The sequence below is a fragment of the Lipotes vexillifer genome, unplaced genomic scaffold (genome assembly GCF_000442215.2).
Source record: "Lipotes vexillifer unplaced genomic scaffold, Lipotes_vexillifer_v1.1 scaffold657, whole genome shotgun sequence".
NCBI lineage: Eukaryota > Metazoa > Chordata > Mammalia > Artiodactyla > Lipotidae > Lipotes > Lipotes vexillifer.
Window position 1 is genome coordinate 1,830,348 of NW_006774518.1, and position 10,562 is coordinate 1,840,909.

The 10,562-nt window shown below is 35.4% G+C and overlaps 1 pseudogene; it reads left to right on the forward strand.

The window, feature by feature from the left end:
• Positions 1-4,275: 4,275 nt before the first annotated feature.
• Positions 4,276-5,930, forward strand: LOC103080260 (zinc finger protein 883 pseudogene; annotated as a pseudogene).
• Positions 5,931-10,562: the final 4,632 nt, after the last annotated feature.

Below are 10,562 nucleotides of genomic sequence, written 5' to 3' on the forward strand. Positions count from 1 at the left end.
ATGATCCATTCCTCATTTCTTACACTCTCCTAGCTTACTACTCTCTCCAGGTACACTGGCCTCCTATTCTTCCCATAGCATCCTGAAGTTATTCCCACCTCAGGATTCTGATGTAGAGATCTTGTACTTGCTGTTCTCTGGGTCTGTCCTCAGATATATTCATGGCTCACTCCCTCTTTTTACTCAGGTCTGATCAAATGTTTCCTCCCATAAAAATTTTCTTTGGCCATCCTATCTACAATAAAGATCCTCTTTATTCCTTATCCCCTTACCTTACTCTTTTGATAGCATTTTTCACTACCTGAGCTTGTATTTGTATCTTTATCTGTCTATCTATTTATCTATCTATCTATCTGTCTGTCTATTTATGCTGCCTATTTTTTTGTGTATGAACATAAGTTTTCAATTCATTTCAGTAAATATCAAGGAGCACAATTGCTGGATCATACGGTAAGAGTATGTTTAGTTTTGTAAGAAACTGTCAAACTGTCTTCCAAAGTGGCTGTACGTTTTGCATTCCCACCAGCAGTGAATGGAGTTTCTATTACTCCACATCTTCCCCAGAATTTGTTTTTGTAAGTGTTCCAGAGTTTGGCCATTCTGGTAGATGTGTAGTGTTATCTATTTGTTTTAATTTGCATTTCCCTGATGACATCTCATGGTGGAACATTTTTCATATGCTTATTTGCCATTTGTATATCTTTGGGGAGGTGTCTGTTAAAATCTTGGGCCTATTTTTTTAACAGAGTTGTTTTCTTATTGCTGAGTTCTGAGTTCTTTGTATATTTTGGATAACAATCTTTTATTAGATGTGTCTTTTGCACATATTTTCTTCTAGTCTGTGGCTTGTCTTCTAATTCTCTTGATATTGTCTTTTGCAGAGCAGATGTTTTTAATTTTAATGAAGTTCAGCTTAATAATTATTTCTTTCATGGATCATTTTGTATCTAAAAAGGCATCATCATACCCAATATTATCTAGGTTTTCTCCGACGTTACCTCATAAGAGTTTTATAGTTTTGTATTTTACATTTGTGTCTATGATACATTCTGAGTTTTTGTGAAGGATGTAAAGTCTGTGTCTAGGTTAATTTTTTTTTCATGTGGCTATCCAGTTGTTCCAGTGCTATTTGTTGAGAATTCATCTCTGCTCATCTCTGCTGTGTTGCATTTGCTCCTTTGTCAAAGATCAGTTGACTATATTTATGTGAGTCAATTTCTGGGCTCTTTATTCTGTTCCATCGATCTATTTGTCTATTCTTTTACCAATTATTTTACCATGCTGTCTTGATTACTGTAGTTCTATAGTAAGTCTTGAAGTTGGGTATTGTCAATCCTCCAACTTAGTTCTTCACTTTCAATATTGTGTTGGCTATTCTGGGTCTTGTCCCTTTCCATATAAGCTTTAGAATCAGTTTGTTTATATTCATAATATAAGTTGGGATTTTGATTAGGATCGCACTTAATCTATAAATCTAGTTGAAAACAACTGACATCTTGACAATACTGAGTCTTCTTATCCATGAGTATGGTATATCTCTCCATTTATTTATTTATTTGATTTCATTCACCAAAATTTTGTAGTTTTCCTCATATAGGTCTTATATATTTTTTGTTAGATTTATACCAAAGTATTTTATTCTTTTCAGTGCTAATATAAATGGTATTGTGTTTTTAATTTCAAACTCCACTTGCTCATTGTTTGTATATAGGAAAGCAATTGACTTTTGTGTGTGAACTTTGTATCTTGCAATCCTGCTATAATCTCTTATGAGTTCTAAGAGTTTTTGTCTATTCTTTTGGATTTTTTACAAAGATGATCATGTTATCTGTGAATGAAGACAGTTTTATTTCTTCTTTTCCAGTCTGTATACCATTATTTCCTTTTCTTGTCTTATCACATTAACAAAGACTTCTAGTACATTTTTGAAAAAGAGAGGTGAGAGTGGACATCCTGTCCTTGTAACTCATCATAGTGGAAAAGCTTCAATCCTCTCACTATTAAGTATGATGTTAGCTGAATATTTTTAAAACATAGTCTTAGCAAGTTGAGAAGGTTCCCCTCCATTCCTAGTTTACTGAGAGTTTTTATCATGAATGTTGTTGGATTTTTTTCAAGTGCTTTTTCTGCATGTATTGATGTGATCATATAATTTCTCTTTTTTAGTCTGTTGATGTAATGGATGACATTAATTGAAACTAGCCTCACATAGCTACTTTCTAAGTGCTTTACATATTAACATATTTACATATTTGTTACATATTAATTTATCTAATCCTTGTGATAAGCCTGAGTTGTAGGACTTGTTATTGTCCCTAAAATATGGGCTTCTTATTTAGTTGTGTTTTGATTTTTGGATGAAAGTAATAAGGAAGTTTCAAATAAAAGATTGGACAGATATAAATAAAAAGGAAGTTAAGCTGCAAGTTAATTTCAAAATACACTTTAGGTGGGGGGAGGGGTTTCCCTGGTGGCCTAGTGGTTAGGATTCTGGGCTTTCATTGCCATTCCCCAAGTTCAATCCCTGGTCAGGGAACTGAGATCCTGCAAGCTGCCCAGTGCAGGGGGAAAAAAATTATATATCTATAATATATAAAAGTATTAAAGATGTAAGATATATTGACAAGCATGCAATGATCATATGCCTTTCATACTACTGGACAAAATCAAACAAGCAAAAAATAAAGATGAGGAATGTCTGGATAATTCATTAAAGTTGATTTTGTACCTCTACAAATGGAAAATACCTTTTCTACTATAAAGTCCAGTAAGAATTATGAAGTTAATCATGTATATTAGGCAACCAAGAAAACCCTAATAAAGTTGCAGATTTTCAAGTTCAGTTATCTGAATCTCATCCTCATTTTAGTCTTAGCCTCTTTATTTATGTACTTCCATCTACTATGCATCCTTTCTTTTATACCAATTCTCATGGCAGGTATTTACAGAGTTCCACAGGATAATACACAAAAGAACATTGTTTATGCTAATAGTTCTATATTTAGTTGAATTATTTGTAATATTCACGATCTTGATATAAAATTTCCTTTAAAATGCAAGTAATTTTTGAAGCAAGTCAATTAATATTAAAAGTGGTTGTTAATGTTGTTCTTTTAATGATCATACAATCACTTCTTGACTATAATTTCTGTTTCTTTCACCATTGTGTTGCAAATATGCTTATGAAGGGCATTTCTCCTTTTCTTTCAGAAAGAATCTGATTATCTTTTCCTAGCCCTCTTTTATTTTCTCCAATAAAATTGATTGAGTTCACTGTCCTTTATGAAACCATCTTTTCATGCTGTGCATGACAGTGTAAAGCTCTGACTCACCTAAATTTCCAGCTGCTCCATGGGTTCCTTCATGGTTTCTGAAGGAAACTGAAGGGACTGAACTGTAAACTGAAATTTGTTGCAGTTTACAGGTTGAATATCCCTCTTAGCATTTATGCCTGTAATTATTTTAAAAGAAGATACTCACTATCAAACATTATTCTTCCAAGTATTAGGATAGTGGCTTTATCTCAACTTTTGCTTTAAGTAATTTCTAGGGCTTAGTTAAAAAAAAAAAAATTGGACAGACTAATTTTTAAAAACTGCTATCATTGTGGCATTCTCATAACAAAAACCACCAAACGTTCCTCATGCATATTCTATATGTCAGATACCGTGTTAGGACTTGACAATTCAAAGGTTAAAGACTAGTTTATGATCTCCAGAAGCTCAAAGTCTAGTAAAAAAGACTGATGAGTTCTGTGATGGAGACTATGCTGACACAACATGGGGACCAGTCGTGAAGAAGGTGGACTCTCTCACCCAGCTGACTGGGTTGGGTCCTGGCTCTGCCACTAACTAGCTCTGTAGCCTTGAGCAAATGTCTAATCTCTCTAAACCAGCACTGATCAATAGAAATATAATACAAGCCACATATATAATTTAAAATTTTATAGTATGTTTTTTGGTTTTGTTTTTGTTTTTGATGCACTGCACAGCATATGAGATCTTAGTTTTCTGACCAGGGATTGAACCTGCGCCCCCTGCATTGGAAGCATAGAGTCTTAACCACTGGACAACCAGGGAAGTCCTACTATAGAATAGCATTGCCATGAATGTGGTACACATGGAAAAATGTTCAAACAAAACTCAGATTTAATTATACAAAGCAAATGTGATTGTAAAGAGACTTTATAAATATAGTGAATGTGGAAGAACCTTCAGAGACTACACTACTCTCATTCAACATCAAACAAGTCATACTGGAGAATGACCTCATAAATGTAATGAATGTGAAAAGAGATTTAACCAGAGTTCCCATTTAACAAACCATAAGAAGACTCATACTGGAGAAAAGCCCTACAAATGCAATGAATGTAGGAAGGCCTTCAGTTATTGCTCAGTCCTTATTCAACATCAGAGAATTCATAGTGGGGAAAGACCTTATGAGTGTACTGAATGTGGCAAGACATTCAGTTGTAGTACATAACTTACTCAGCATCAAAGAATTCATACTAGTGATAAACCATATAAATGTCTTGAATGTGGAAAGGCTTTTAGCCAGAGCACACATCTTACGCTACAACAAAGAATTCATACTAGAGAGAAACCTTATGAATGCAACGAATGTGGTAAAACCTTTAGTCAGCGTGCACTTCTTACTCAACATCAAAGAATTCATATAGGAGAAAAGCCCTATGAATGTAACGAATGTGGGAAAGCCTTCAGTGATCACTTAGCTCTTACTCGACATCATATTGTCCATACTGGAGAGAAACTTTTTGAATGTAATGACTGTGGGAAAGCTTTCACTTACTGTTCAGACCTCGTTCAACATCAGAGAATGCATACTGGAGAGAAACCATACAAACGCAATGAATGTGGGAATGCCTTTAATGATTGTTCAGCCCTTATTCAGCATCAAAGGACTCACTCTGGAGAGAAGCCTTATGAGTGTAACGAATGTGGGAAAACCTTTGGTAACTACTCAGCTCTTATTTGACATCAAAGAACTCATACTGGAAAGAAGCCATATGAATGTAAGGAATGTGGGAAAGCATTCAGAAGAAGTAGGTACCTTACTCAACATCAGAGAAGTCACAGAGGAGAGAAACCATATAAATATAATGAATGTGGGAAAACTTTTACCCAGAGTTCATTCCTTACACAACACTGAGGGTTCATACTGGAGAGAAACCTTACAAATGTAATGAATGTGGGAAAGCTTTCAGTGACCACTCAGGGCATATTCAGCATCAGAGAACCCACACTGGAGAGAAGTGCTAGGAGTGTAACGATTGTGGGAAAGCTTTCAGTTTCTGTTCAGCCCTTATTCAGCACAAGAGAATTCATACTGGAGAGAAGCCCTTTAAATGCAATGACTGTGGAAAAGCCTTCAGTGATTGGTCAGCACTTATTCAATATCAGAGAACTCACACTAGAGAGAAACCTTATAAATGTAATGTATGTGGAAAAGCCTTCAGTCAGAGTACAAACCTCACAAATCACCAGAAAGCTCATACCATTGAAAAATCTTATAAATGCAATGAATGTGGAAAAACTGTTAGTTACTGTTCAGGCCTTATTCAACATCAGATCATTCATACTGCAGTGAAACCTTATGAATGCAATAAATGTGGCAAAGCCTTCAGCCAGAAGACAGACCTTAAAAAACATCAGAAAACTCATACTAAAGAAAAACTCTACAAATGTAATGAATATGGGAAAGCCTTTAGCCAGAACACATATCTTACAAAACACCAGAAAATTCATAGTGGAGAGAAGGCAAATATACATACTGAGTGTAGGAAAACCTTTAGAGAAAACTCTTCTTTTGTTCAACATGAAAAGCTTCACACTGGAGAGAAATCCTCTGAATGCCTTGGGAACTTGGCTAATATGGAGACCTTCCCCAGGGAAACAGGAAGAAGATCCTGAAAACTGTCAACTTCAGGACTTCCCTGGTGGTGCAGTGGTTAAGAATCCACCCGCCAATGCAGGGGACACAGGTTCGATCCCTGGTCCAGGAAGATTCCATATGCCACGGAGCAGCTAAGCCTATGTGCCACAACTACTGAGCCTGTGCTCTAGAGCCTGCGAGCCACAACTACTGAGCCCATGTGCCACAATTACTGAAGCCTGCACACCTAGAGCCTGTGCTCCACAGCAAGAGAAGCCACTGCAATGAGAAGCCCATGCACCACAACAAATAGTAGCCCCCCACTTGCCGCAACTAGAGAAAGCCCAAGCACAGCAACGAAGACCCAAAGCAGCCAAAAACAAAACAAACAAACAAACAAAAAACCTGTCAACTTCCTAGAGTGACCACATAGTTCAGTGAAAAGAGCACATGTCTGGGTTTTTGAAGTTCTGGATTCTAATCTCAACTCTATTACTAACAAGGTCTATTCATTATTTTGAGATAAGTTGCTTTACCTCTTTAAACTTTGATTTACTCACCTGAAAATTTGGAAGGCCTGATTAATTTATATTTAAGGTCCACATTTATTGTTTTTATTACTAATGCAGGCTTCTCGAGATGTGGTTCTTAAATTGTTACTTATTTACTCTACATCAAGTGTGATTCAGTGAAGATACAGACCATATGCCATATATGCTATATATTACCCTTGTATTTTTTCTCCAAAATGCAACATATTATGAATATTGAAGAATATTGAGATAAAATAGTATAAATACCTTGATTTATTTCAGTAGGAACATTGGGATCTTTTCTTAAGGATATGATGTTGGATAAAACCCCAGCAAAGAATGAATCGAACTGTTGGTATATAAAGCTAGCTTTCGGGACTTCCCTGGTGGTGCAGTGGTTAAGAATATGCCTGCCAATACAGGGGACACAGGTTCCATCCCTGGTCTTGGAAGTTCCCACATGCCGCAGAGCAACTAAGCCCATGTGCCACAACTACTGAGCCTGTGCTCTAGACCCTGAGAGCCACGACTTCTGAAGCCCGTGTGCCTAGAGCCCGTGCTCTGAAACAAGAGAAGCCACCGCAAAGAGAAGCCCGCGCACCACAATGAAGAGTAGTTCCCATTCGCCACAACTAGAGAAAGCCCATGCACAGCAACAAAGACCCAACACAGCCAAAAATAAATAAATACATTTATTTTAAAAATAATAAAATAAAGCTAGCTTTCCTAGAATTTATTCAAACAATCTTGCAATGTAACTTTCTCAACTTTCTCTACTAAATTGAGTAGTGTTGCCATCATCTCCCAGATGAAAAGGAACTAGAAATATGTCTTTGGCAGATTACCAAGAAAAGATGAACTTGGGAACTTCATTTGTTATTTACACAACTAAATATGTAAGGGTCATCTGAATGAGAATAAATTTTGAGTTTCAGAACATCTAGAAAAGTCCGTTGGTCTGTTGTCTGACTTCTTCCTGTGGTTATAGAGACAATGGCCTGAAAATATGAAGATTTACCTCAGAATCCTGTGATTTTAAATTCACTACCTAGGGACAGAAAAAAATCCACTTATGGAACTTATCCAGTACATGGTTTTGGAGAGTAGTCCAGACTTTCAAAGTTTAGTGTTTGTTTTGGTGTCCAAGAAGACTGTTCACACAAAGCATAAACTGTAATGGACTTGCTACAAAAGCTTTGGGAAAACCTGGACTTAAGGCGGCAGTGTTTAAGCTTTTCTGAATTTATGTATCCTTTTAAGAACCTATGAAAGTCGCAGACTTTCTCACCAGAAAAATGCATGACACATTCACACAATTTTGTAAGCAGTTACAAAATAAAGTTAATAGTACTACAAATACGTATACACTATACTAACAATAATTTGAAAATGTAATGGAAAAGAGATTTTATTCACAATAGCTATAGAAATAAAAAATATTTAGGAATGAATTTAGTAAGAAATAGGCAAAACCAAAAAAAATTTGAGCAGTCTGCACATTCTCTTGAGAAATAGCTCATTTGAGGGAATCGGTATAGAAAATGGTTAAGGGCACCAATTTCTCAACCTATCAGTTGTGTAACCTATCAGTTGTGTAACTTTTGGTCAGAGAATATAACCTCTCAGAGTTAGTTCCTTCATCTGTAAAATAATGACAAGGTTACCTGTCAAGAATTACCTTAGGGATTAAATGAGATGATATATAAATGTGCCAGACACTTTGTGGGAAGTTTACTATTGTAATTATATAACATATAATATTATATGTTATTAATTACATAATATACTGTAATATATAGTATATAATATACAATATACCATAATAGTTATTACAGTAAGCTATTATAGTATACTGTACATATTATATAATAACTTATGTGAACTTTTATTATTCTGTGACCTCAATGATGGCATAAATTATAAATTATTTAGTCAGTCAAAAAATGGTAGGCTCAGAAGGAGTAGGAGATATCCTTTCTATTGAACAATAATAATAGTACCTAATGGCCCTGAAACCAAAATTGACTGGAAATGTAACTTGCCAAAGGACATTTTTTAAAGTCAGGTTTATTGGGATATACTCGAATCAGTAATTTAAAATCTTCCCACAAAAATGACTCTAGACACTGATAGATTTACCAGTGGATTCTGTCAAACAGTAAAGAAAGAACTGTTCCATGCTTCCAGAGAGTAAGAGAGTCTGCTCTCCCCAACTCATTCTGTGTCTAGCATAGCCTTCATACAAAAGTCTGAAAAGGACAATATTTAGAAAATTCCAAGCCAGTCCCATTCATGATCATAGATGCAAAACTCTTGAACTATTGACCCACTGTCTATCCACGTAAGTGTGAAAGATAATACAGCACTACCAAGTTGGATTTATCCAAAGAATGAAAGTTGGCTGAAGATTATAGAATCAATCCATATTAATTCATCCCACTGAAAGATCAAAGAAGGGAATTACCTGGCGGTCCAGTGGTTAGGACTCCACACTTCCATTGCAGGCATCTCAGGTTCGATCCCTAGTAGGGGAACTAGGATCCCACAGGCTGCACAGCTATTTAAAAAAAAAAAAGGAGTATTAACATTATTTTAAAAAATCAAAGGAGAAACACATATGATCATCTCAATGGATGCAGAAAAGCTTTTGATAAAATTCAACATACAGAGCTTCCCTGGTGGCGCAGTGGTTGAGAGTCCGCCTGCCGATGCAGGGGACACGGGTTCGTGCCCAGGTCAGGGAAGATACTACATGCCGCGGAGCGGCTGGGCCCGTGAGCCATGGCCGCTGACCCTGTGCATCCAGAGCCTGTGCTCCGCAACGGGAGAGGCCACAGCAGTGAGAGGTCCGCGTACTGGAAAAAAGAAAAAAAAATTCAACATACTTTCACCAGTAATAATAATACTTCTAAGCAAACTAAAAATAGAGAAGAACTTCTTTTGTTTGAAAAAGAACATGTATAAAAAGCTAAGGGCAGCATCACACTTGTGAAATTGTGAAAGCTATCTCAGCTATCTCAGAGTAGTAAGGCCAATACCACTCAATGCTGTACTGTAGGTCCTAGCCAGTGTTGCAAAGCAAGACAAACAAAAGAGAGAATTGTAATGAAGAGATAAAATTCTTATTATTTAGAGTTATTACTTCAGTATGCAGAAATTTTAAATCCTCATAAATAATTAAAATCAGTAAGAGATTTAGCAAGATTGCTGGATACAAAATAAATTGTTTTTCTATGAATTCTAACATTAAACTTAAAATGGCATTAATATCAAATACACAGGAATAAATTTAAGAAACAATGTAAAATTCTTCATAGGAAAAATAAAACTCTATTGAGTGGCATTAAATAAGACCTAGATAACTGAAGTTACATATTATGTTTATGGACTGTAAAATAATACAATATTGTAAAAATATTTACTCTTCTAAAATTGATTAATAGATTAACGTAATTCTAATTAAAATCTCAACATTTTGTTGAATTTAATAAGATCTTTCTAAATATTTGGGAATGCAAAGAGCCAAGAACAGCTAAAAAAGTCAAGAAAAAGGAAGAAGAAAAGAAAGAGGAGGAAGGGGACACTTTCTCAACCATACCCAAAAACTTCCTTTAAAGCCTTATCAACTCAGACAGAGTGGTATTGGTGCAAGGATAGACAAATGGACCAATGGAACAGAAAAAAAAAGAGCACATCTGGTATGTAATAAATAGGACCCTGTAGAAGAGTAAGGAAAGGAAGGACTTTTCAATAAATTGTGCTGGCATAATTAGATCTCTATATGGAAAATATACACCATACATAAAAATTAATTCAGCTGCATTAATTAATTTGCTGAAATGTAAAATGCAAAAGTATAAAGGATTTATAAGAGAATTATTTCAAAATCCTGGAGGACTTTGGGATAGGAGAGGCTTTCTAAAGGAATAAGACACAACAGCACTAAACATAAGGGGAAATTTGATAAATTTAAGTGAAATGAAGAACTCTGTTCATCCAAAAAAAACTATAAAATAATGAAAAACAGAATAGGAGAAGATATTTCCAATATAAATTACAAACAGGAGTAGCATGAAAATATGGTATAAAGAACTTTTATGAGTCCATGACTCTATGAAGTCTATGACTTCTTGAGAG